This window comes from Strigops habroptila, chromosome Z (genome assembly GCF_004027225.2).
Source record: "Strigops habroptila isolate Jane chromosome Z, bStrHab1.2.pri, whole genome shotgun sequence".
NCBI classification, from domain to species: domain Eukaryota; kingdom Metazoa; phylum Chordata; class Aves; order Psittaciformes; family Psittacidae; genus Strigops; species Strigops habroptila.
In genome coordinates this window covers 92,730,181-92,758,163 of record NC_044302.2, presented here as the reverse complement: position 1 = coordinate 92,758,163, position 27,983 = coordinate 92,730,181, and the positions used below count along the sequence as shown (strand labels likewise).

General features: G+C 41.3%; 1 protein-coding gene and 2 long non-coding RNA genes across 3 annotated transcripts in view; 2 read left to right on the top strand and 1 right to left on the bottom strand.

The window, feature by feature from the left end:
- Window positions 1-27,983, top strand: part of UBE2R2 (ubiquitin conjugating enzyme E2 R2) — a 49,875-nt gene that overhangs the window by 6,061 nt on the left and 15,831 nt on the right. The window lies entirely within an intron of this gene.
- Window positions 65-18,987, top strand: LOC115619666. The gene is made up of 3 exons (XR_003995081.1): window positions 65-3,543; window positions 17,118-17,120; window positions 18,977-18,987. It is a non-coding gene; the product is annotated as an uncharacterized LOC115619666 (long non-coding RNA).
- Window positions 8,937-9,193, bottom strand: LOC115619667. The gene is made up of 2 exons (XR_003995082.1): window positions 9,094-9,193; window positions 8,937-8,972 (listed from the first exon to the last, which is right to left on the bottom strand). It is a non-coding gene; the product is annotated as an uncharacterized LOC115619667 (long non-coding RNA).

Below are 27,983 nucleotides of genomic sequence, written 5' to 3'. Positions count from 1 at the left end.
AATGTCCAGTTTCATTTAGAAGTTCTTTTTCTTTTTTTTTTTTTTTTTTTTTTTTTTGAAAAGTGACAACAGGTCCTCTATAGAGAATTGTTTAAATATGGCTGTGGTTGTCTCAGTAAAGTCACTTGACAATTACAGAATTATACAAGAGAAGAAACGTTACATCATCCACTGAATTTGAACGCTAAGTTTTCAACAAAAGTTGAGCCTCAATGCCTTTTTCGCTTAGCGTTTTGAGTAACATGGGCACAACAACAACAAAAAAATGAGGTTAGGAAGAGGTTCCCCTGAAGTGGCAATTTCATTAAGGACAGAAAAGGCCTTTTCTTTCCACCTTAACTGGGAAGTGCTATGCACATTAATCTGAAACATTAGGGTATGGGCATTTTGTTACCATGTGAATGACAAATTAGAAGGATTTAGATAATAGCTCCAAGGTACTTAAAAGGTACAGAAGGGATGTTAGCCTCTCAAGTTATACTCTTAATGCACCACTGAAAGGCATTCAGCTACTAAATGTGGGTACAGTTACTATTCTGCAAGAGAAATAATTGGGAGCACCGAGATGAAATTCAGTTTTTCTCAATACATTGTAAGCAGCCTATTCTTTTCATAAAGGTGAATGCTTTTACAGGTAATTATTCTAGACAAGGTAAGCAAGCACTTGCAGAACAGTGTAGTTTACATCTATGAATTAGAGGCTTATACAAGTAGACTTTTTATACAAGCGCAAATGCGTCTTCATAGAATGTATTGTAGGTCAAAGCGACTCCATTGCACGGCTTTTGTTTTGATAAGGCCAAAAAGGGTACTGCAAAAGAGAAGATTATTTCAGCCTTTGCCTGGGTCTGACAGCAAAAGGTTTCTACCTGCAGAGATGTCTGAACACTAATATAAGACCAAGATTTTATTTCCACAGTGGACAAGTATCTGTTGGTCAAGAATTGACCCAAGTGGCACAACTGGCTAAATGCTGGTCCTTACACTGTTCCGGTACTCTGGCAAGGGGGTTTGCATCTCAACCCTCCAAATATCTTGCTACAATGAACATTAAAACATGTTTTAAATACTTCAACTAGGATACATAGCCATGTGACTCTTCCCCAGGTTACTACAAACATCTCCCTACTGCTGTCAACTTAAGTTGCATCTCCCAAGCAACAGCCCTTTGCCTGAATTTCTAAATTACTTGTATACTTTTAAGACAACAAAACAGACCAATGGGAACACATCATGTCATGCTTTTAGTACTAAAACCTTAAGGAGTAAGACACAGCCTGCCTGCCAGGCAGCCTTCTGTTTGTCAATCACAAATACTATGATACCTGTAAGTGTCACCTACTTAAGACAGCCCCTTTACATTCCCTTTGTTCTCCAGGTGATAGCTTCAATTAAAAAAACCCCAAACATCCAGGAAGTCTTAAGGTCACATTTCTTCAAGTCGTGCAAGATTCCAAAATATCCTACATGTTCCCCAACTCAGCAGCTTTATAATTTTTCTCCTATTTGTAGGCCATTTTGGGGCAAATATTTATGCATTTTAAATATTTCAGAAGTCAATCAATTTGGCTCATCTTAGCTACTAGTGCTTCAGGGAGGGTACACAATGCCAAACTTATTACTATTAAACTGGCCTGGTGAGATGAGACATTCTCAGTAAGTCACAACCGCAAAAGCTTAGTAAGATTAACTGCAATTCCTCTAACTCATAATGCTGGATAAACCACTAATGTTTTAAAAATGAAGCAGCACTCTGGAAATAGCAAGCTGATTTTGTGCACGTGCATATGTGTATGCACACATCGGATCACGCGCAGCCCAGATTATAAGACCTGCTATGATATGAGTCACATAACCTCTAGTCCATCCACACTGCAGTCTATCTGTAACCCTCCTACATTTCCAACTTTAACTCAGTTACCCTTAAATTCAACATAAAATCTCCACTGTTTAGTCCATACTGTTCATTACTATGAAACCTAATGATAGCCATATCATTAGCCCAACACAGCCCAACTGCATGTCAAAGATCAGAGTTAAGGTTCTGCAAGTGTTTTTTTGGGAGCATTCTTTACCCTATAGATGCAGAATGAGCAGACCTAGAGTGCTGTTAAAGAGAAGGTAGCCAGTGAGAGTATATCACTGTATAAAATAGCAGGCAGCATAAGCAAGACTTCAGAAACACTGAGGTAAAAACATGTTTGAGCTTTTGAGAAGTTACAGATGTGGTTCCACACTCAGACACTGATAACATCACTGCAATACTGGAGATCTTAAGGATTTACACAAAAAGAAAAAAAGAACACCATTCTAACGCTATAGAGTCAAAAACTCCCACTAATTCCTATAATATGAACCAGAACTAAAGCTATCTACATGCTTTTAGTTACTATCTCTTGAACAGACAGGCAAGAAATTTCAGGAGGCACAGTTCTTTGCATTTTTATCCAAGAAAAAAGCTTCATGTTAAATTTTACCTTATCCAAGGATCATTCTGTGCAATCTCAGGGAGATAGAGTCAAACAATGGAAAAATTATTCAAACCAACAGTGCTCAATCTTTCCAAACGGAAAGCTTTCCATTTTTATTCCAATGGCAGAGGTGGGCTGTGCTGCAGCTCTCCTCTTGCCGTACAAGACCTAATTGCACACAATCCTGTCTTGTCAGGCAGTATCAGAACTGGAAATCGCTATCTGTGCTTCTTAGCATACATAATAACATTACCTGGATCAGAGGAGGCCTAGAGAAAGGGCTGGGAGCTGGCTACTACCATCTTTATCTCGACCCTTTCCTCCTGAGGGCAGGCTAGGTGAGCTGTTGGGAGGTCCACTGGATGATCTCCATTGGAGCATATAAAAATGAAAACTTTGAGACCAACATGTGGAATTATTTCCATTTCTTGGTGTCTGCCAGAAACCTGAAAGCTTTTGTGCTTTCAAAACTTGACTAATACACTTCCTGTGAAATCTAACTTATCCCCCCCGAGTTGGTAGCAGTTTTTCATTTATGTGGAAGAAGTTCGTCTGCTTGAAATACAGCAATAGTGCTACTGGGGGAAGCTGGATAGGTGAGGTAGACTTCACTGAGGCTTTGAACGTTTGGGCTTTTACGTTTTAGAAGTGACTGAATTATTTTTGAGAACTTGTTAATACTGAAGTTTGTTTTGACCCTTGAAGCCTTATGGGCAGACTCATCAGGAACTAAAGACCAGCCTTGGCAGTCAGTCTGGAAATCTATTTTAAATGGCAATAATAGCCAAGATCTTGAACCTGTATCATTCATGGCTATTCTCCAGTTGGAAAGAGGTAATAGTAGTATTGGCTACTACCAAGGAATTCGTAGCAGCCAGTCGGGTAAGAAGGCTGCTGGTCTTGGCAACTTTCTTCTGGATGGTATAGACTAAATCTGGCTTCTAGAAGTGATACTCTGATTTCACTTATTTCAAGCAAGTCGCTTAATGTTCAGCTTGGGCAAATCATTGTTAATTTTCACCCAGTTTGCAGGCTTATCCCATACCTGCTATGTATTTAGTCGTTCACTTTGGTTTGTGTCTCTGATATGGGCAATAAACTTATGCTTAGGCTCTTTTGACCAGGGACTGTGTTGTGCCTACAAGGGACAATTAAGTAACATGCTGGCAATCAACAAAAGCTGTGAAAAACAAAGCTAGCCGCAGCTAGGCTGGCTGCTGTAGGTATGTGCTGCCTACCTTAGCCAAGGAGCTTCCTGCTGGGAGTTGTAGGCATATTGACAAGTGGTGAGTAACCGTCCCAAAGCATGGCATTGCCTGTTCCCAGGCCTCATGGGGATGTAATGAAGTGTCACTTATGGGCACATCTTCAACAACTGTCGGTGCATGCACCATACTTGAGATCCTGCCTGCTCTCTACAATGGCAGAAGCATGGAAGAAGGTTCTGGTGTGCTTGGCCACAAAAGACCTATCATGGTAATGCTACCAGTCCTCTTAATTTGTCTTGGAGTCTCTGGGAGTCCAAGCCCTTCTCAAGCATCTCCCTCTTCTTTCATCTCTCTTCCTATACTGAACTGACTGTACTTTGGGGCATAACTGAGGCTGACATTAGGTCACTCTGTGTGACCTGATGAGATCTCCTGGTGTCTCGGCCTTGTTCTATTTCATCTTCCCCTCTGCAGCTGTCGGCTCTGAGCATGTGGATTACCTACTTCCAAGAGAACAGTGAAGTATTTTTGACCTGCCAATTCCTAACCAATGCGTCTAAGATGGATAGTATCTGCTATTGAAACAAAAGTAAGCTTGCTGTTGATAGTAGAGGAAGCCTGCTAGCAAATCTAGCAAAGCTCTGGTTGGAGCTTAGTGGACAGAGAGAAACTTCAGGTGTTGGCATCTGCATCAGTTCTATTGTATCTTTAACTCTTGCGAGCACCGATTTACTTGGGATCTCCTAGCTATTTTGATCAGCATGCATTAGTTCATAGCAGGGGGTGTAAGTTTTGAGGTGTTCTTCCCTTCTCTTGTTAATTATAGAGCAGTGACTTCTGTACTCTAGAAAGAATAGATACAGTATTTTTCCTGGAACAAACGTTGTATTAATAGTGGGGTTTGCATTGTTGTCATCTAAATTCTATTTTAAATATAGTGGAAGGAGGTGTTTTGTGGCAGACGAACATAATGGCACTAGGAAGGAGATTCCCTATTCCTGGAAGGGACTTCAGTTTTGTTAGACTACTTTCAGGTGCAACTGTAGTAATGCAGAAAAACCGAGGAGGACAAAATTTAGGCTGACCTAAAGCCTACTATTAATGCTTGTTTGGTGTGTTGAATTTGGATCTTAATTTGCAGATTAATAACTAGAAGATGCCAACTTGAAATAAGAGGGTTATGGGAAATTAACTTCTTGCAAAAGAGTTTTGTGTCTGTTTCTAGATGCTTTTATGGTCAACCAACCATTGTTATCTGCTAGGTGGCAGCCAACAAGCTTTCTTCAGTATGTGTTTAGTTGAGCTTTGTTTGGTAAAGCTATTAAATATTGCTGTGTCACGTTTACTCTCTGAACACAAATTGCTAGGATCTGACGTTAGACTGGGTGAAAAGGATGCACAATCCAGAATTCATCATCTGTTAGGCCCTTTGTGTGGGTGAAGCGTGGCACTTGTCGAGAACAGTCTGCGGATGCTACACAAGCAAGATGAGAGCCAATGCCATGCATTGTTCCAGATCTGCTGGTGACTGTAAGAGGTGCTCATCTGAAGGACACAGGGCTAGGAACAGTCACGTAGAAGTATGGGGGCTTTGTACACCTTTGAATGTAAGGTAGGGCCAATATGTTCTTTGGCAGCAGGAACAGTGAATAGGATAGGGACTAAAAGTCTTCTCTCTGCAGTGGTTCGTATTCATGATCCTGGAAAAATTAACATTTTTATGTAAAAATGGTATCTCTTATAATAGCATAGTTGACTAAATCTGTAGGTAGAAAGCGTTTTGCTTTTTATAAATAGCACATGGGAAAGCTTTCTTCCAAAACAAATTCAACTTGTATGTTTACAAGTACAGTATTTAAATTTGGAGTAGCTGAAGAAATTGTCAAGTGAGTAGCTTTCAGGCTGCTTAAACACAAAAGCAGAGATTTTTGGAATAGGAACTTCTGCTTATTCCTGGCTTTTAAAAATAAAAACCTGAGCAGTTTCCTGAAGCACCCCAGCGCAGATCCTGATGTACTGACAAGTCACACTCCTCTGCACAGACTTTGTCCACGAGGCAGCTGCAGCAGTTCTCTAAGAGCAAAAAATAAAGCTGGGGTTGTGTAACTTAACCTGGGGGAGGAGGGGGACATTCCTGGTGCTGAAGAGAAAGCCATCAAGTCAAGGCTTGGGTATGTAGGCTTGCTGGGGGAGATGTGTGCTATGCAGGCTTCACAAATAATTCTCAGAAAGAGCATACTGGGGAGAGTCTGGGTAGACCTCTTGTTGGAGGAGGCAAAGCTATGCCTTGGCTGCCTTGTTGTTTGAAATGTCAGAGGGATCTGCACTGATTTCAGAGCTACCCAGCTTTTTTACCTCCCACCTCTGGGATTTCTTTCTTGTGCTGTCTTAATTGCTCCAGCACTTCTACTACAGCTACCCCAGGTCTTTTTCTTTTCTCCTGTGCTTTGAAGATCAGGTACAAAATAAAGCCTCTCAGCACACTAAAACAGGCATACAGGATTTGATGTCAAGTGTGGAAGTGTGAAATGGCTCACAGCTGCATAGCATGGCCAGGGAAACAGCCTGGAGCTGGCACATTCACAGGGCAAGATTTGGTTCTAGTAAATTAAGACGAGGTTCAAACTATATTACTGACATGCCTCCAAGTTCTGTTGTGCTTGTCACCCATAGTGCAATTACCCAGGCTATGCCACAACACTGAGCTTAAAACACATAGGCAGAAAGCCAAATTCTACACTTAGCAAGCACTTTAAATAGAAAACTACAGCACAACTGACCTGCAGGTACCGTTCCTTCTAAAAGGAAACTTGGTGTTTCAAACTGCCAGAGGCTTTTTAGATTTAATTATAAATGCATTGATAAATACTGTTGTGTAATACTTAAATGCTAAAACTTCTGGTCACAGCTTAATGTGATTGACATGTACAGTTTGAGTTTCAGGCAGAATATGAAGTCTTTTCCTGCTCTAGTTTTGTTAACCTTGTATTAATAGGTACGGTGAAACGAATACTGGGGGCTTTCTCCAATGACACTCTGTTAACCATGGCAAACCACCAAGGTTCGCAGTACTAAACTGTTGAGGTCATTTTATAGTATTTAAGTATGCCTGCAATGCAGCAGTGGCACATTCGACCTGTCTCAAGCGCAGTAGTGGTCCGGTAGCAACAGCATGATATTTAATACCAGTTGTGAATTGACCCAGCTTATGAGTTGGTTTTTCAGCCTGTGCTTAATCCCACGTTGCCATGGTTAGACCACAACCAATATGTGTGCTAATGGATGCAAAGCTGGTGGAGTTGCAGCTGTAAATCTAAGCAGCAAGAGCCATGAGGATGTGGACTTGGGAACCTGCTCTCATGGCTTCAACTGCTGATGGTACAAAGATGCTGTTCTACCACTTTGGTGGTGGTAGAACTTAAACCTGGCTTAACTGTTTCTATTGGCTTGTCCCATGTTTTAGAAGATGTAAATTCTGATCAAGACTCTTGTTGTGGTTGACATTGTGATGCCTTCTTTTTGGGATCTAACATAGATGGACTGGGGGAAGAGGAGTGCTATGAGTGGTCTTATTTCCCACTTCTACTGTGTGAAACTCCTAGAAACTGTTACTAGATCTTCTGAGGACTTAGATGCTTGCAAAACTCAGCTCAATCGTCCACCAGTTTTTGTGGCCGCCACGGCACGAGAATCTTGCAGCTTAAGCCTCACTTAGTTAAAACGTGCATATAGCTATGGGGATTATCCATTTACTGATTTCTTTGTGGGAGTTCTGTGTTTGTTTTTTTAAGACATGTATATGGTCATTGCATTTCAAGGCCTAGCTGAGTTTGATAAGTATAAGAAATACTGAGTCACATTCTGCTTCTCTTGGTAACAGAAAACAAAATAGAAGGACACTTAAGTGAGTTATTGAAGGTGACAGCATAGGCGTGCATAAACCTGGTTTGGATGTATACCTCTGTGGTTGCATCTTCCCCCTTCATTGGCTCAGTGTGTTGGAATTTAAGCTATCGGACTTCTTCCAGCTCTAGAGAAAACATCACTTCTGAAGGTAGAATTAATACAGATCTGTTCCTGTGAAAGGAACTTGAGATTCTCAGGACAGAAGATCTCAAAGGCTACTGAAAGTCTTCTTTAAAAAAAGCCAGATTTCAAAATGACTGTTTCTGGCAGCTGATTTCCTAGAAGTCATGGTGAACAGAAGGGAAGCCCAAGATAGATGAGCTGAGGTGCTGGTGTTGATGAAGCGGTTGTCTCGGCAACTGCAGTCACTTAAATATCTCTAGGAAAAGAGCTAGCAAATGTTAAGATTGAGAAATGGCGACGGGTTGACAGAACCAGGAGCAATGAGCAGCTTGAGGTTTATACCGGGAATTGATATGAGTACAATAGGAAGTTGCTGTTTTCGGGGGTGGGATTCTTGAGTCCTGCAGCCCTGATGGTTCTTCTCTTGTAATGACAGTGTGGCTGGCAGCCCTCTTGCTGCGTGAAGCAAGATCCTTGGGGAGAAAACGCTGACCTCCCAGGATATATTCATTCCCAAAAAAGTGGCTGATGAATGCAGTGTGAATTCAGGTACTACTGGAGTGTTTCATTTTGCAGCCCCACTGCTTGATGTAGTCATACACATATTGCAGCAAACCCAGTGCAAAATAAACCCTGCGTGCAAGCAGCTGTATGTGTGAGAATTGTTTTCCATGTCAGAGCTAAATCGCAGAAGCTACAGCTGTGTCAGGAATTGGTTTAGGTCCTTGTAGTGCTTATCATGGTGGGAAATTCAGACATTTTACCATGTGTGTTTTGCATGTGATTGCACATGCTGTTTTGTGGTTCTGTGGGTAAAACTGGCAAGTTTTAATCTTTTACTTTCCTTATGGAGCACTGAATTCTCTTTCATATTGGCATAAAAAGCAACCCCCAGAGAGAGCCCAACTTAATAAAACGAGCAGAGTTTGAGCCAATTGTTTCCTGCTGCCACAAGCATATTTGTAACTGCCAACTATGACAGGTATTTCTACAGGCACTCAATCTCAAGCAGAACACCAGGTGCTCGAAGAAGTTAAGTGTACGCTTTCCACCTCATCTAATAGTTGCTTTCTGAGCTTTTTTTATGTAGTAACTTGTGAAAAGTCACAGTCAAAAGCTTTGTTCAAATGGAAGCTGAAAACTCATGAGCTACTTCTTGCTGCAAAGGGCAGTAAGTGGTGAAAACAGGCTCAACTTCCTGTCACACGTTTTCCTTTGCATCTCTTTCTAGGAAAAATCCTACCTATAGATATAGGAACAGTCACTCTGTTTTTTTACTTCCCTGTTTAAAGCCACTTAGCTCGGCAGGTGGTAGCCAGGATACTAGGCAGATTTGATGTTTCTGTGAAGCAGCTTCAGTTTGGCTATTTCACTCGACGCTTCACTTATTTAACCAGCTATTTCTGCTTAGACACATTTTTCAGCATAGGTAAAATACCTTCTAACTTTCTCTACTAGCAGTGTAAAGCTAGTGTTACAATTAATAGCTGATTGGACTTGAAGCCTTGCAAAAAGAAGGAAGTTTTCCTTGGTGAGTGACATCAGCTTCTGCAGTACTGAAATGTTAAAGGAAAAAATTGCTGTCCCTGTTTTTTTGTTGGTGAGTAGTTTTTGCTGAAGGAACAATGGTAAAGATACCTATTTAGGTTTCCCCCGTCCTGGCTTACAAGCTTTTAACCTGTCTCACATCTCCCTCTGACTCTTCAGGTGTTCTTACACTGGAAGTGCTAATCTCAGATACAGGACTTCAGATTTCTTAAGGCTTCTGAAACTTCATCTGACATTATGATCAACAGATATTAAGGTTCACAGGTCACCTCCGGAAGTAGAGTGGTAGATTTTCCAAGTATTTCTCATCATGGGCAAAGAATATTTAATTTAAAAAGAGAATATGGGATGAAACCTGGATCACCTTATGTAAACTTCTTGAGTTCTGTGCTTACAGTGGGCTGCTCTGCTGTTGGGATCTGCTATTCTTTTTTACCTGTCTACTTCGACTATTTTAACAGCTGAAACTTCCAAAATGGCCGGGTATGATCAAAACCTCCCACTTGTCAAAATGAAGCTTGATATAGGGAGCTTTATAAACTAGGCACATGAGTAGTCTGAGTTTTCTGAACAGAGCATATGGTAGCTGACACTTCAGCTGGAGATGACTTGGTAATTATAGCTCCTTTGTCTGAATCCCTCTGCCATTTCATGGGGCTAATGGCAAATTAAGCTGCTCTTTGTAGATGCGAGGAAGGCAGGCTGCTAAAAATATTTGGTTTCTGCGTATCTTTGATTATTCTGTCAGACTTGCACTAGGCCAAAAGCTTGGAGTCCAAGGTACGAGATCAGTGTGGTTGAACTCTTCTAAAATGAGTGAGTAGTCCTGCCACCTTCTGAATAGAGGAGGATCTTGATTCTCTGGCTGATCTGTTTTAGGACAGGATAAGGCAAGTCTGTTGATAGAGACCTTTGGGGTTTTTTTCTCTCTAGCTCCAGGTAGCAGCTGGTTACTGAAATCAGCAGAAAATCGCTTACTTAGGTGTTTCATTGTGATGGTTTGGGTGTTTCATTGTGATGATCTGCCTTTGAGGGTGAGTCACATCAACTTATGTGACTTAATGTCTCAATTCTGTTTTAATGTGTTGCAAGCATTTGTGAATATAAATCAGCTAAAGTTTGTCCTGAGTTGTTTTTATTCAAAGATAAATGTAATACACAATTGAATAAGCTCACTAGAGAAACTTGAACCGGAGCAAGTGAAGTCTAGTTTGATTTGGGGTTTTGTAGGCTGATCCGTGGTGCAGTTGAGCTAACAGTTGCTAGAACAATGGGCATGGTTTCTACTGCTCTATGCTAAGCAAAACAATCAGAAAGAACAATTCATCTATGATATAGTGGCTGACTCATGCCACAAGGATTGGTATTCCTTTAATCCTTTTATAAACTGTTTTATCCTAGCTAATGTAATTGTGGATGTTCTTATTACCCATATAATGCCTGATCCCTTTTGAATTCTGCTAAACTGTTGGCCTTAATGTTGCTTAGCAATAATTAGCAAAATACAGGTGGTTTGAGTATTGTTTACTCTTGGTCAAACCTCTGAAACTTTGTTTGTGCTGACCTGTTAACACTTTTATGGTAATAATTCCACTGCTGAACAGTGAATGGAAACTTGCCCAGACGGATGCTCGCATCAGCCCAATTGCCAGTCCTGAGCTCAGATCTTTTCTTTAGTTTAACTTCAAAGCTCTTGATTTGAGAGCTTGACATGGCAGGCTTTTAAGAGTCTTGATAACCTCCTTCCCAAAGTATGGAGTATTTTGTAGGAAGCTTCACATTCACAAAGAAATCAAAGCATCTGCATCCCTTTTTATGGAAATCTATGAGTCGCATTGCTGGATCCCATTCTGCTACTTTCAGTCAACCGTGCTGCTCTTACACATGCGTATGACAAAGGAGAAATGGTAGTTGGTCTTCAGACATTTCTGGATGTCTGATATGGAGGTTGTTTAGCTTTGCTAGGATACTGGTGAGGCCTTCATTTCACGATTTTGATTCCTTGTTCTTCCTTTCTCAGCTGCATTTGTTCTATAGGCAAGTTTGGTTGTAAGAATTCTGCTTAAAGGGTAATACAGGCTTCTTAAATAATCCCTGCTATGCTTTTGTTGCAATATTTTTATCCCATATGATCTTACCTTGTAACTATCACAATTTTTGATCAATCTGTGGTAAGTAGGGTAAAGAACTGAAATTGTGCAGAGGTGCTTGAAGTGTCAACAACTTTAGCACAGAAGAGTGACGTTAGGGGCCACCCCATTTATTTTAAGTGCTCAGCTTTTGTAGTGGGACTTGGAGGGTTTCTGCCATCTCTTGACAGGGGACAACATGTGGCTCTCAGCCAAATGTACTGGTCAGCCTTGGCTTATCGCTGGGAGATGTGTTCAGTTCCCTCTTCATCTTAACGGGACTAAGCCCATATCTTCTGGGTTTTGGGGGATGATGTAATCATCAGGCTGTGAGTTTATGCTGAGGAATCCTTCCTTTCCCTTGTTGAAACTTTTGTCTCCTGGCTGCATAGTGGGGTAAGGCCAAAACCCAGCCAGCAGTGAGGGAATGTGCCTCTGCAGCCTAAGGTGCTCAGCTGGAAGGAGGGGTTGCTCGCTTTTCAGTGTGAAATATTTATAATCATGACAGTTCTTTCCAAGTTGTATGCTTTGAGCAGTCAGGCTCCTTTTGTTTTCTGGCTTGGGCTTTTGCATTCCTGTCTGGGCAGTGGCCTGGCGCCAGGGGGAATGCTGGAGAGACTTGTGCTTAATGCCCTTTAGGACAAGGCATCCACCCAGAAGGTGGAGGATCCAAGTTGAAGTGCCTTTGGGCCAAATATCCCAGTGCCAGCTGACCGAGTAAGGTGTCCCAATTTAGCTTTTTTCTTATTTTTTTGATAAAAATAGGACAATCATCTGAACAAAATGCGTGGTAAAAGTGGTCATGTGCAGGATTTCAGCATCTGAGTCAGCTTTGTACAGATTCCTGCGTGTAACCTTGACTTCAGTATTAAATTCCCAGAGTTCAGTGTTCAGGACATGTCAAGGCATTTCCTTTCTTGTCATTTCTGTTGGGCAGGTCACCAAGCACTACTGAGAAGGAACTTATAGAGAATCCTGGGTTTAGAGGGTTAGACCGGGAGTTTGCTATGGCTCCCCTAGTCAGCACTGGCTCCTGAGATGCACTTTGCAAGCACCAGACTTGTCATGCTCTCCCATGCAATGCTTGTCATGTCACTCATGTTCTAGCAGTGTCTAGAAAATCAAAGGATAAGCTACTTGTAAGCAGCTTTTAATTGATCTTTTCTGGAGCATTCAGGGTCCCTTTTTTTTCCTGTTTAAACTTTGTTTTTACCATTTGGAGGACACTTACGTTACATAGGGGGTAAGGAGATGGCCTCAGCCAGTTCCTGTTCTGTGCTCAGTGCCTAGTCACGTATTTATGGGAGAAAATCTTCCAGTGTAACGGGAAGATGACTTTAAAATCCATCCTCATAAACACTTTGTCATTGGCTGACTCTTTTTTTTTTTTTTTTTTTTTTTTGCATATTTTCAGGTTTTTTACAGTGAAATGTGCTCGTTAGTTTGCTGTAGTCACTGGTCTCTTGGATGAAGCTGTGATTTTATAGACAACATTTCACATTGGGAGCAACTTTAATGTCCTATGATAACATGTACAAGAATGTCAGATCACTCAGTGTTTAATTTGCAAATTAATAATCTTGTTGTTGTGGCTTTTTGTGTTAAACTACTGAGCTGTAAGGATAATGAACTAGTGATGCAGACTTCATGATCATTAATCTGATATTGCACTAGCTGTGTTTAAAGCTAACTGTTCACTGTAAAAAAAGCAAATGAGCTATGTGTTACCTTAGATATAATTAGACATACTGCCTTGTATTTTTATTTTGGAGATCAGAGCTGGAGCATAAAACCCCCCTACGATTCAGGCTGCAATACCCAGTGCAGAAGCAATTGTACAGTGAATGCAATCTCTGCAGCACATACAGCTTAGCACAAGGTACTGGGTTACTCTGCTTTGGATTTGCTGAGAATTTGCTTTTTTTCCCTGCTGATAGAGTGGCAGCATTTTAATCCCGATGGCTGCAGCCGGTGGAACGGCCCCAAGTGAAATATGAAATCTGGTGTCCACGGACATACTACCCTGAAAGGCTGGGCAGCATTACAGCAAACAAAAGAGCTTGTGCTGTGTATGTCATTGCTTGGATACTCCTGAGGTCACTTCCCCAGCATCCAACTCCTCAATTTTTTCCCCTCTAAGGAAGATCAGGACTGTTGAGCCTGAAATGCTGTCCCACTCGCTGTTAATAAGGCTGTAAACAGCCTTTGTATCTCTGCAGGCTTTCTGCCTTGAAAAGATGACATGACTTTGCTGAGCAACACTAAACAATAGTTAATTATGTATATGTCTTCCAGATATTTGTTTTGGAACATTTTGAAGCTGTAAAATATAGTGGACCTGCAGCAAAGCTGCCAGTATATTTGCCTCTAGTGTGAGAGCCATCTTGCCATCAGCAGAAAGTACTTTTTCCTACAAAGCCCAGATTAACTCGGGTTTTTGGGTGCTGGTTTGGTGTGGTGGTTTGTTGGTGTTGGGTTTTGGGGTTTCTTTTAAATATGTGGAACTGACGTTGTAGCTAGTGGTCCAGTGTTAGTTTCGGCATCAGATTCTTTTTGTGTTTTCATACATTGATGCTTTGAACGATGCCCGGTTGGGAAGAGGCTAAGTGAAAATATACCAGAGTAACTTGAGCAGCTAGCAATCTGGTACTTGAATTATGGTACACATAGGCTAATCTCTGTATAACGAGTAAATAAGCATATTTTGAAACTTTACCCCTGTTGCAGGAGGCAGTTAATGCTGTTGTTGCATTCTAAGGGCAAGATATGTGTTACTGCTTGTGTAACATCCAGTACAATGGGGCCATGAGTTGCTAGGTGCTCTCAAACCTGCAGAGTTAACCTAGGCCATAAGTGCAGTAAAGGGTTTGTGGCTACTGAGCTGCAGAAATGATGGGTACTGTACAGCTTGTGGTATGCAAATATAAGTAAATTAGAGGTCTCTTGAAGGCTCAGCATATTCTGAAGGGTGATGAGGGCTGATTTTTCTGCTGTAACCAGGCTGTGTAAGAGCTGGCTTCTGGTGAGTGCTTGCTCACTCCACTCTCCCAAAAAGTTAAACACGGGATCTAATGGTGTGCTCCATAGAGGTACATGTGCTGTTGAATTAGTAATGTTAAATCTACATTGTAAATCAGGTGATCACTAAGTTTAGTTTAAAATTGCTGGCTTGGCCATCTTTATCACTAAACAAGCAAGTAGGTCACTAATTTAAGTTGCTTAGATTATTATTCCCTGCTGCCATCCCCCTGCAGTACAGCTGCCAAGATATTGCGCAGGTATTAGGATGGAAAAGGAAGGAAAAACCTGCCTATACATTTTCTACCCAGAGTAGAAAAGTACTGATGGAGTATATGTGTGCCTATACTGTGTATGCAATCCCACACTTGGTGAAAGAACCAAGTGGCTGCTTGGTCTAAGTGTGTCCTGACTAAACTGCTGACAGTCAGTTCCAGAAATAGAAGTCTAAGTGGTCACTTCTTCCAAAATAAACCATTTTAGTTAAAAAGGAGGGACTTTGTAGTTAGTTTGTTACCCTGCTGCACAAATGGTGGTGCCGGCTGTGGGAGGAGGAACCTCTGCTGTGGTTTGTGCAGGTTTGTTCTTTACTTCTTGCTTATGGCTGGTAGTGTTTGGTGCTAAGGTATTTATTATGCTTTAATACTGAGGATTTATCAGACTCATAGTTGACTCTAAGAAGTAGGAAACAACAGTTTATGCACTCTTAGTTTTGGGGTGTTCAGGTGCCAGTGACAATGCTGCCCACACTGTCATTATTAATCTGGTTCTTAATAATCTATTTGGCATAGTAATTCTGGTTACTGCTTGCGTCTGAACGTGACAGCACATTCTCTGTGGTGCTCAACTGGGTCTCTGAGCTGTCCTGCTTGGTGCCTAACTTAGGAGTTTATCAGACAGTGGTGCGGAGACTTTCTACCACCCTCCTTTCTACTGGGCAACTGTAACTGTGAAGTTTACACGGATGCTGCTTCCTCTTTGCAATACCTTCTTGGACTTGAAATCTCATTAACTGAGAAGTCCAAGTCACATCTTGAATCTCCTTTTAAAACTAGTTTCCACTTGTGATCACCATATAGTACACCTTGAGCTTCATCGCTGCTTTAATGAGTTCACTGTAACATTCTGTTATGTTAAAATGCCTCCTCACTGTTGACAGGCACTTCGAGCTACAGCACAGTGAAGCTGACTGCATGGAAAATCAGCTTGAAAGAATCTCCAAATCTGGTTTTGGCACTAATAATGCAGTTACTTCCAAACACTTGATATTTGAATCAAAGTGTCATATTTTAATTTGTTGTCCTTCCCAATACTGATTCATGCACTAAATCACAATTGCTTATGTCTGCTCAGTCCATTGTTTTTGCCCCTGATACTGCCTGGTAGATTTTAATAAGAAACTTAAGGCTTCAGCTTGCATTGTGTATGTTGATGGGGAGGAACAGAGCAACACAAGAAAGGCTTTAAATATGGTTTGGCCACCCCTTGTAAATGAATATAGGCATTTGTATGAACAATTAGCACATGCAGGTGAGATGCTGAAAGTGATGTGTGGAGTGGCAGCCTGTCCCCAGAGATGGACACTGGAGACTCACCAGTGTCCTGGGTCTCTGCAGAGCATTTTGCTTGAGAATATCACAGTCCGTCTTACTAATCTTGGTATTTCCTTTTAGCAGGAAGATAATTAACTGAATTGCTGTCAGCCTTGTGAATCTGAATCCCCCCCCCCAGCGTTTTGTGTTTGGTATTGTAATAGTTTGGTGAGTATGACTTAAACTGTGTAGAATGTTGAAAAATAATATTGGACTAAATAAAGCATACTCTGAGAAGAGTTCAGGAGTTTAGATGCTGACTTCTGGAGTGTGGGTAGTTGGCTTGGTGTCTTCTCTGCATGTTTCCTGTATAGATGGATAAACACTTCAAGACTACGAAGTGGCAGACTAAAATGGCACACACAGTACCTGAAATAAATTTGGGTTTTAGACTATTCTAGGCAATTTAGACTATTCGAGAAGCTGATGGTAACAGTTGAGTTGGAGGAGACCAGAGCTGTTAGGTCATTGAAGTTACAAACTAAATATTACCAGGTTGAAAACCTTCCAGCTCATGCTTTTTGCTTCACGTTGGGGAAGGGCTGAATGTGTTGATGAAGTCAAAGAAGTTTTCTTCATTTAGATGACCAAGAGGTTGCAGGAGGTGGTTCCAAGGAAGGTAACTGAGTGACCTAGCTTGGGATTCCCTGGCATCACACAGTCCCTCACCTCTCTGTGCCAAATGAGCTAGGATTTAGACTGATGTCTCTGCAAATGTCATGTAATTGTCTGATGACCTAGCTAAAACATTTCTGAGATGGGAGTGCCCTGGCTCCCCAGACATACCGTGCTTCTGCATGTGCAGTTCATGCTCCAGATTCTATAGAGGAGCTGCTGCTCCGCTTTATAAACACCACTTAGCAGTTGTAGAAATGCTGGTTACCAGAGCTGGATTGCAGACATTTTTGCCATAGTACACAACTTGAACCAAGCAGCTGCAGCTGGTTTCCTGGGATACCAGAGCACAACCCACAAATGGATGAGATGTTGTTTCCCTTTTGCTCTTGAACTCATTGACTAGGATGTCAGTGTTGTCAAATCAACTTACATTGCAGGTTTGCTTGAAGTGCATGGTATTTGGAAAGGATTAGCAAAATCAATATGATGCAATTTATTTTTTAGCTCGTGAAAAAACATGCAGTGAAAAGCAGGCATCTTCATCACTTGCTCTGCTTTCTGTGGTAGATGCAGGTCATCCTGTTAGGAAAGTTAAGGGTTCCTGACAATGCTGTATTTTAATGTAAATGTCTGTCTTAAAATGAGACACACAGGATAACTTGTCGAGCATTCTGACATGGTTTTTTTCATACCCAGATAGAGTTGTATGTTGTCTTACTGTAATACTGATGCTGAAGTTAGCAAGCTTTGAGCTGAGTACTTCAATGTTGGGAATATCAGAAAGGTCCCTTGAAGAAAGTGATCATTTTTTAGAGCTTCTCTTCACATAGTGAATGCTGAAGAGTAACCGTCAGAACTAAACTTGCATACTTTCTGTAATAGGAATTTATAGAAAATCCCTGTTTGAGGCAGATGAATACCCTACTGCTAAAACCTAGCTGGGTTTGAATGCATATATTTAATGTCGATGATACTGATAATGGACTGAAGTTAATTAAAGTCCTTCAAGCAGCAGTGTGGCTCAGATGAGGAGACTGAGCAGCAAGAAATCTGTACCTGAAGGTACCCTGTTTCAGAGAGGGAAATCCTTGTTGAGAAACGTTTTTTTCACTTCCTCGATTCTAAATCTGACTTGAAACAAAAACATATAATTGATGTTGTAGTTTTTATATGTGGATTATCCTACTTCCTGGGATAGTAATGGCTTTGATTTTTCCCCTCCTACATTAATGTGACACTGGTAAGCGTGGTAAACTCTCCAGCAGGTTTCAGAAAGCACCAGCTTCTGTTGACCTAATTGATGCCAAAGGTGATAATTAAGCTTTCTAAAAAGCTCTGAAGGCAGTCCTATTAGAGTAGGTATTCATGACTGTACTAATAGGTGGGTGCAAAGTAGGAGTTAAAAGGGATTCTCTTATCTTTGATTGCTTTGCTATTGCTATGCAGAGGAGGAGAGCTTCTCTGTTACTGCAAAGCATCTTTGTAGTAAGGAGATGTTCATATTTAAACATAAGCATTGTGTCTGGGTGTGTCCAGGTGCACTAAAGTGTTGTGTTTTTTTAAAAAAACGGGGGATTGCAGTTTTATTTTTCTACTTTCAAGAAATTCTTCTGTTTATAAGAGCAGCATAAAGATTTTTCTTTAAATTTACCAGATGGTAGTGCTTGTATAAATATTAAAATGAATGCTAGCAATGGTCCTTGTCCATGGTCAGGTGAATATGGAAAGATGCTGCCATTTCATTGAAACACTTTATCCTTGTATGATAGAGTTTTGGGTTTGAGGTGTTTGGCATTAAAAAAAAAAAAGCAAGCTTGTTGGTCTTAAGCTTCGGCTAGCATTGTGTAAACTTTTGCTTCTAATGGGACAGTTAAAGGTTGAGTAGTTCTGGACATCTGCAGGATATTCTGTATTGCACCAGAACCAACAGTATTGGATATAAATCTATATAATGCTGAGGAGGCAGGAGTAATTTTAGGGATCAGATCTGCAGAGGTCTTCAGAGACAGTTGTGCTGCTTGGTTGAGCTGTTCATATGCCTGATGCAGAAAGTGCGTGGTGGCATGGCCAAGGTCACTGCTGTTGATCCTTCTTCACGATGCCCATGGAAGTGTATCTTAACAGTTACCACCCAAGATCCTGCCTTGCTGTTCTTTATAGGCATTGATGGGGCTGTTCCTAAGAGGTGCATTATCTTTGTTTCACAGGGTCAGGTCAGGGTTGGAGAGGTGTGAAGGCATACTGTACAGATCTGAGACGCATAACCCTTTTGGTACAGCGAGGGAGGTTCTTGGATCTGGTACTCAGTTTCACAGACTGTCTTCAGTGCCAGTGAAGGTTACTGCTGTTGCAGTCTCTGATAGAGACCAGAGACTATCTCGCTCAGCTGAAAATACTTTTCCTTAGAGACTCTGAAAACTGGGACGAGGTGGGGTAGGAGGGACGGAGCAGTGGTTCTAATGAATAACTCTGAATGGTCCAAGAATGGGAACAAAGGGAACTTTGTGGGTTTTTTATGGGAAGGTGCTTGGTATTGGTTTCTGCAGTTCCCCTTCATGCAACCACCATTGTAGTGCAGGTACTTCCTCCATTTATTACTTGAAACTCCTTGCAATGACAATGTGTCTAACTTGAGATGGTTTTTTGTGAGCCGTTGTGTTCTATTATTGCCCCTTTTATGTCTAGATACTTTGAAAACGTATGTATAGCATAAAGCTTTTATTAGACTGAAATTTCTAGCATGTGGCTGCTCCTGTATGGAAACAACTGAGCAAAGCGCAGAATGAAGCAGCTAGAAGAAAACAGTTGACTCCTGCGGTGTTCTCCTACCCCAATTAATACTGTAATCTCCCCCAAAATCTGCAAAGACATACAGAGCTCTTAAATGCACATTGTTGCACGCTTGCTCCACAGTAGCAACTGGAAAACTCTGAGGTTTTTTTTATTGGTTTCCTCCCCTTTCCCCAGAAATTAATTCCAAGCAGGAATATAGGTAAAAGTATAGCTTTGTAGGTTAAAGGGGAGAAGAAACGATATTTGACTTCCAGTCAATTTGCAGCATAATTTTCATTCAGGGATCTAACACAGCAGCATGGTTGATTATATTTATAATTTATATATAAAAAGCTAAACATCATCATATATTATTTATTCGAGAATGCCTTGAGGGCCATACTTCTTATTTCATTATATCCAGTTCTTCTAAGGCAAATCTTGGCAATTACTCTAAGCGGACTGATCATGTGTAGATGGCTTTTAAGTTAGTTTGCAAACAGCTATATAACTTTGGGTGGTCCTTTGAGGGGAGGGGGAATCAACATAAATTCTGCCAATAATTTGATGCTGGGGAAATTTTATTCTGCATATCAGATGGAGTCATAAGGAAGATAGAGACCTGTCAGACAGATCTTTCAGCTGCTGAAAAACAAGCCTCGAAGTACTTTGACAGTGTCTAGTCTGCAGTTGTTGTTGCAAAGTGCTGAAACAGCATTAACTTTTTCAATGTCTGAACCTTTTAACTACCAACAGAGGTTGGCTGTTTTGTTCAGTATCTGATGCCAGATGAGCCTTTAAGTCCTTCAGTTCTTTAAGGAGTCTTATTGGAATATAAATGGTACATGAGTGAGTGCAGGCCAATCACCAGATGTGGGGTTTTTGCTTTTCTTTTGTGCTAGGCTAATGTATTGATGTATTACATCAGTGCACCACACTTTTACCAAAAAGTGTAATGTTTCAGGGCTTGCTGAAAGAGTGAAGCTAGCTTTCCATTTCTCATGAGTCACATCAGTATGGCTGCAACAGGTTGCGAGATTGGAGAAACTGCGTAGTTAATGATACCTGCTCTCAGGCTTGCCACATGGAGTGCAAACAGAACTGCTTCCAGATGGTACTTTCAAACAAAGTTCACGCTCTGGAAAAGTCCTTTTCCAGCAGCAAAACCTTCTCCAGTCGTGGTACCTGTGGAAGACACCGTTCTAATGACTGTGTAAAATTACTCAAAGGATGTGGTTTTGCAGTGCAGATCTTACACATCCTAACCTTCTGTGTGCATAAACACGATGTATTTTGAAAGTGGTCTACCTGTGTCAGTATAACTTGGTGGAAAGATCAGGTATGGACACTGCTCCCTGTTGTAGGAAACTTTCAGAATTCTTTGTTTAGTTTGTGATACATGTTATCTACAAGCTGAGGAGGCTAAGAAGCAAGCTGGTTTGTTTTCTTATTGAATCAGGGCAAGATAAAACTTGTAGGTAGAGCACTATTTAAATCATCCTGCTTGGTACCAAGTGCGTGTGTGGCTTTCAGATGCTGATCACTGGTAACCTGACTAGGAGTAACTCATCTACAGGCCAGTGTGAATACCAGCTCTTAGCTTAACCTTGAGCATCTGTTAACTCATAATCACATCTACTTTATCACCACTAGAGGCTCCTCCAAGTCATAGTTTGGATACGCTTCTGTCCGGAAGCAGCTCATGCTGCTTGGAGTATGTAGCATGGAGATGGCTGAATCTCTGCGTAACACCTTATTGCTTGTAAAGAATTATTTTTTTAATCAATACAATCTGTTATTTTCTTGATGGTATGGTTGAACCTGAATCATCAATTTGAAATAGTTACCTACTGATGAACTTACTAACTAGTTACTAACTGCTGATGAGTTACGCTATCTTGACTGGAAGCTTGTAGTGTTGCTTGCTAATAACTGGAAAAAACAAGCATGAGAATATTTGTAATGATAAGTGTGGGTAAGTAATTTTCTTTTAACACCAATATCTTTTATCCCATCATAGATAAGGCTATAATTACCAACACAGATTATTTTTGAGGTTCAGACCCTTCCACGTATATCTAGGGTAGGTATCCCATGACAGGGCTATGCTTATGCTTGTATTCTCAGAACACCGTAAACTTCTGCTGCAAACTGGTTATTACTGCATTGTAATTGGGTAGGGTGTAGGCATCTTGCATCACGTGGAGTGTGCCTGAGATACAGGAAAAGATCAAACAGCCTAACAGCATCAAGACTTAAGTTTTCAAGAATTTATCTTGTAAGACAGGAAGGAATATTGTCATGGGGTTGTGGCTAGCATACAAATATGGATGAATTCTCTTTTCTCTGCCATGCCTGGGTTTTGGTAGCCTCAGCTTATTCCATGTACAAGCAAGTCCTGTGCTCAGGTCTTAGGTTTTTGCAAATGTGTGGGTATAATTTTTCTCTGGATGGAGTAAGAGATAATTCAGTTCCCATGTGGATGCTACAATTTTCAGCATGGCAGTATGCTGGAGCTCTGCACTGGAGCTATTGGAGTCACAGCATGCATTTTTATAGATTAAGAACCAGTGGTCTTTCGTCAAAGATACAAAGATACATGTGATGATCCTACTATTTAGAAAGTGGATGGGCTTTTGGATGAGTCTTTGCAGGAAAGCAACATGACTTGTTTCTGTGGAGGATTCACAATGAGAAGGTGCTGTGTGGCTACTGGCATACACGAATACCTATTTTTTATTATCTGTTTCTCTAGCATTCAGCAACTGTTCTTAAACTTCAAGACCTTAAAAAGGAAGGGTGAAGCTGGAAAATAAGTTAAGCAAATATCACCAGAAGGTAGATACCAAAAGGGTCTAAGTAGAAAGTGATGTCTTACAGTAGAAAATTTGCTCTGTCTTGAAGTTCTCTACTTTTTCTTGAGGTATTGCCTGTTCCTACAAATCTCCATAGCAATACATGCAGCAGCACTCTTGCAAGAGCTCTTACTATCCATCTGCTACTGCTGTTGATCGTGTTGCTCAGCTTAGACCTCAGTGTTTGGAGGGTTTGGAGGGTTTTCTTCATCCACACTCCAGTTGTCACTAAAAGCAGACTGTCCATCTACTATAGATCTTGTCTCTTCTCTGGTATGCCACTATGGGCAATTGCTTATCTGGCACACAAATTTGTTCTGAATTAAATTAATCTTAATTTCCCCCCAGTTCCTTCCTTGGTCCTGGTAGGCAATACTGCATGATGTTAGAGCTCTTTAAGGGTTGCTTTTAGTGTTATAATCATACAAGTGTCCTCTGACTTTCTTACAAGATCCAGCTTTCTCTGTCCCAGTGATCAGATCCCTTGCTTGTATTCTCATCTCACATCTGTCTCCTTAATGTCTTGACCTTGAAACTCTTTTGACCTGTGGTAGTCTGAAGTGGTTCTTCCTGACTGCTACTCTTACCCTGTATGCCTTCAAACTTAATATAAATGGTTACAATTAATTAGATACAAGCTTGAATTTCAAGGATGTTCATTCATGTACTAAGCTTAGCTGAATTCCACTCATTCTGCTTTTAGCAGATGTATAAAGGGTACCTTAAATATCTGTGCAGCACTGCAGATGAATCAAACTGCTTTGCCACCCTTTGATGGCTCTTTCAGGAGATAATTAAGGCAAACTGAAGATTCTGGCTTTATCTGGATGTCATATTAGTCATTGACATGGCAACTAGCTGGAACTAGTTGGTAGAAAAATCAATGCTAGCTTTCCCTTCGGTGCTGTACTTTCTGTCATATATCCATGTGGCCTGAAATATGTTTTTTAAGCATCTGTGTATTAATGATTATCAAGAACAATGATTCTGTTCTTGTCTAGCCATGTCTAATTAGCTTTCTAAAGTTGTTATAGTGGGGAGGTGACTTCCTGATGATCTGCAGGAGATGGAGACTGTATGCGAAGTGACGTGTTCTTCCGTAGCTGTTCCATTAGAGGTATGTTGGGAGCATAAGTGTTACCTAACACAAGGCAATTCGAGATGTGGTACAAACAACAGTAGTACTTCAGAATCACTGAAGGCCACAGCAGTTGAATATCTTGTCCTTGTGACTACAGCAGCAGTGCATCTGATCTGCTTTTTTTAAAGCAGAGGTTTAGCGGAAGAGCTGTTTTTCTGCCTGGTGTTATGCAGCTGTTACACGTAATGTTTGCAGGAGCTGGTACTGTGGCACATTTGGGATGGCAGCTGCTGCTTTCACCCCACCCCAGCCCGAGGAAGAGTACTTTATAGTGTGAGAAGTAGCAGCTTAACACTCTGCAGGCCTCAGTAATCTGCCTCTGTGTTTTGATTTATGATTTAAGGTGGGTGTCTGTGTTTTGAAGTCATTTAATGAATTAAACATATCATTTGAACTGGGCTCCCTTTCCTTGGTAAGACAAAGCTCAAACTGAGACTTTAGCACTTCAGTAATATTGTGGAATTTTTTTATTTTTTTTTTTTTTGGGGGGGTGGCGTTGTCTTGTTTTGAAAAACTAAATGTGAGATCTGAGCTAGGATTCATCTGTCTTAAATTTTCATCCCTCGCAGTGCAGTTTACTGGCAATCAAGTCATTGCTGCTTGTGAGTAAAGCTACGCTGATTGTAATGCTCTGAGCTCCAAATCAGCCAAAACACAAGGCAGGAAGGAAAAGAGGTAGACAATGACAGTATGCTGAACACCTCTTGAATTTGGCTCCTCACTAGCAAAAACCACCCAAAACCTGTTACTGTAGAAACAATAGCCTTGGGAGCAAGGATTTGGTATGTGTCAGCTAATGCACTTATTTTAGCTTTAACTTTAAACTTGATGTTGAAGCAGCCTATGGTAATGGAGCTGACAGGCACATCGTTATGCAGAAGTGTGGAAATACATGCTTTTGTGTGTCAAACGTAGGCTTCTCATTAGCGAATAGCTTCTGACATAGTGCTGGACCCTGCAGTGAACTGGAGGATGCTGGGCAGGCGGGCAGTTTGCATACTGGCTTGTACAGGATTATAGGCACTTTGCAGATGGGTTATACACTGCGACTATGCATAATAATGCCATATTACTATAGGTTTATAATCTAGACCAATACAATGCTGATTGTACTTCCACTCTAGGAGATGGTGCTGCTGTAATTAGCTCTTTGGTGGCAAGTGGCATAGCTCCGCAGACTTGCTTACTACTGCTGGGCAAGTGTTACCTATATCTGCCTAGATTTACTGCTTGTGACCAGCTCCAAACAGGAAGGTTTATGGTCAGTGATGCAGAAGATGAAAAATAAGTAGTGTGGCTGCGTAAGTGCTTAGTTGGCTCCTGTGTGGCAGCCAGCGTAGAGAAGATTCCTAGGTGCTGCCATTCAGTTTCTAGAAACCTATATCCCTTGTTTAAATAAATGCTGGTATGCCACCTTGAGAGGTCTTGTCAGAACTGCTGCCTGCCGTGCTGAGAAAGACAAAGTTGTGTAACACTGCAGCACAGTGCTATGGTTTACACTTACAATGCTATAAATATTCCTTTCTCCTTGCTGCTTATGAAAGAGGTGACTGCATGAAGACCTGCCCTGTGTTTTTAACAGAACATGTGACTAGCTGTCCCTTGAGGAGAGCTTTCCTCTTGCATCCAGCCCTGCTTGCATATGAAGAGAGTCAAGGCGATTCACTGACTCATGAATGGTGCTTGTTTAAAGAACTGTCTAAAAATAGTTAAAACAGGCTGAAGAAAAGTGTGTTCACATTGATCTAGCTTGGGCATCTCTTCAGTCAGCAGATGCAAATGGTATGGCTTGCTTCACTGAACAATAAAGCAATCTGCTGTGTTTTGGTAAGTATGCAAATGGGGGAATGAATAGGTGAGTTCATAGAAACTCCATCAAGCCTGATGCAAAATGAAGCAAAACTGGGATATGCTTTGGTCATGAGCACTTGAATTTGAACTGACTAAACTGTAGATCTACTAAATGGTCTTTAAGGTCCCTTACAACCCTAACCATTCTAGAGAAATGACCAGGATAAGTCTGAAGTAAATCATACTGTTTCATGCTCAACCATTCCACAGACGTGTGTGTGTAAATCTGCTTCAATAAAATTAATTACTTAAGTTGTGAAAGCTCAAAATATGAGATTGAACAGGATGCTGAAGATGCTGTAGGCTAATTCTTAACAAAAGAGACCATCTTCTGGACTCTGAAGCCTGGCAAATGGAGGCAGATGCGCAGAGTATCAGATCTGTACATGCTTGACTGGAGGACTTCCACACATGCTGCCAGAGATGCCAGTGATGTAGCAGGATACTTTGAATAAGCAGCCTCAAATATTCCTGCCACTGCTCCAGCATGTTATTTTTACCAGCAGAAAGAGTTGGAAAATCGCTTTGTCTGGAGTGGACACAAGCTGTTTCTAGAACAACTACAAGTGTGTTAGAGCTTGCCTGGTGCAGGTGTAGCATCCTCAGCTATACCTGCAGTAGGGATATTTTGAGTGCCAGCTTCTCCTCTGGCACAGAGACCTAACAAGAGATGTGTGATTTGGAGTAAACTTTGGGTGCAGTATCTCCAAGTATCTTTGACTCCTTCAGTAAGTATTACACATTATAGGGAGACTTAAGTTTCACACATTTGGAGTCATTCTTCCTATTTTGTCCAAATGGGGAAGTGAGTGTGTTTGAACAGATATAAATAAGATCTGAGTCATCTGTTTCTGCCCGGAAGATAGTCACACAGACTAGCCTCTCTGCATAACACAAACCCAGCGAGCCTCATTTCAAGCCATACAACTCATGTACAATTTTCAGGCAATCAACGTCAGACCCAAGAGCACAGTCCCAACACGAGACCTTCACTGATGGCAGAAATCTCATCACATCTGGCCTGTCACAATCTCTAATATATTCAATCTTACTTTTTTTCATCTTAAAATCAGACCTATCCTGGAGTCAAGACTGAACTGGGGGCAGAATCTACGAATATTTCAGCATGGGAATTCCTGGGAAAATACAGAAACTTAAGTATGATGTCAGCTTTCTCACATGGGAATCTGAATTTACTTTAGTGCTTGTATCCTGTGGTCAATGCTCACTAAGGCCGTTGGGCTGGCAGCTTGCCTTGCAGAAGAGGACCAACTAGTTCTGTTTGCTGTTAGGTCTTACATAGCTGCTGGTAGTTGCCTCTCCTGTGATGAGGTGGCAGACAAATGCAAATACTGAGTGAAAACAGACAGGTTATAGAAGAAATACTTGGATAGCTGTTTCCAAATCCATAATCTCACTGGATGCTACATCTGCAGTTGTTGCAATGATGGTGTTTTCTGTATCATTGTTCAAAGTCAAACTGGCAATAAAAGTCACAGAAGTGGGCCTGGCAGTTGTTGGCTAATGTAGGTCAGTGCTCCTGTAATCTGTTCCTTCACCTAAGCTCCATGGACAATGATCAAGGGGAAAAATCATCAAAGTTACACAGCTGTGTCCTAGGGGTTTCAAGAGTTTTAGGAGTTCAGAAATCTACCCTAGTCTGGAAATGCTCTTGCTTTGCCATTATCAGCCTAGGACATAGAGCTGAGGCAGAAGAAACCTCTCTATCAAACCATGGGCGCTGCAGTGCTGACCTGTGCACAGTTGGAGATGGGCACCTAGTCTGTGCTCAGTTGTGCAACCAGGGAGGGGAACAGCTTTAGGAGTCTGCAGGCCAAGGGAAACCTCATATTTAGCTTCCAGCCTTTCCCCAGCAGGCTCTCAGCACAAGAGCTGACCTGTCTGAAGCTGGATCAAGATCACGGACAGTGTTGCTAGCCAAAGCCAAAGTGGTTGTTGCATGGTTCAGATTGAACAACAGAATTAGCTGGGCCATAATGTGGACTGTCCCTGCAGTAAAACCCACTGCAAGGAATAAATGATTTCTCCTGTTGCTGAACTGCTTGAGATCCTAAACACAGCTGACTTGTGCGGGATAACTCGGTCTCTAGATGAGTAGCAGCTGCCATGAGCAGTTGTTGTCATGAAGGCTAGAACCTGCAGACTGAACCTGTTATCAAGGTATCCCTGTTATCAAGGAGAGACACTATTAAAAAGAAAAAAATCCTTTTGTTTCTTTTGAGTAATTTTAGAAGAAAATGGTTTGGTTTCCAGGCACTGCTTGTTCTAACGTCATTGTTCAGAGCAGTTTTATTTATTTGGATCCCTTGAGAGATGGTCCAGGCAGCAGGCGTGTGAATGTACAAGATCACAGGAGCTTGGATATAAACCAGCTTAACGGGGCTCTAGTGAATTCCCCATGTATCATTCAGCTCAATTATGGCTTCATGTCTGAAGCCATATTGTTAGTCCTGATTGCAGATCTGAGGAGCAAATGACTAATACGTGGGTGAAAGCCCTTTCGTTAAAGGTATAATTGTAACTTTGACCATCATATTGCAGGCTCTCCGCTTTGGTCTGGGTTGGGTGATTCAACAACAGTCCCAGCTTTATGAACATAGCATGGATGGATAAATATTTAATAACAATTTACTGTTAAAAGAAGTATGAACTAGGTTTCCTTTTACCAAAGCTAGAGGAGTCTTCTGTTGGAAATGACAGCTTTTAGTAATGACCCATATAACTAAATTA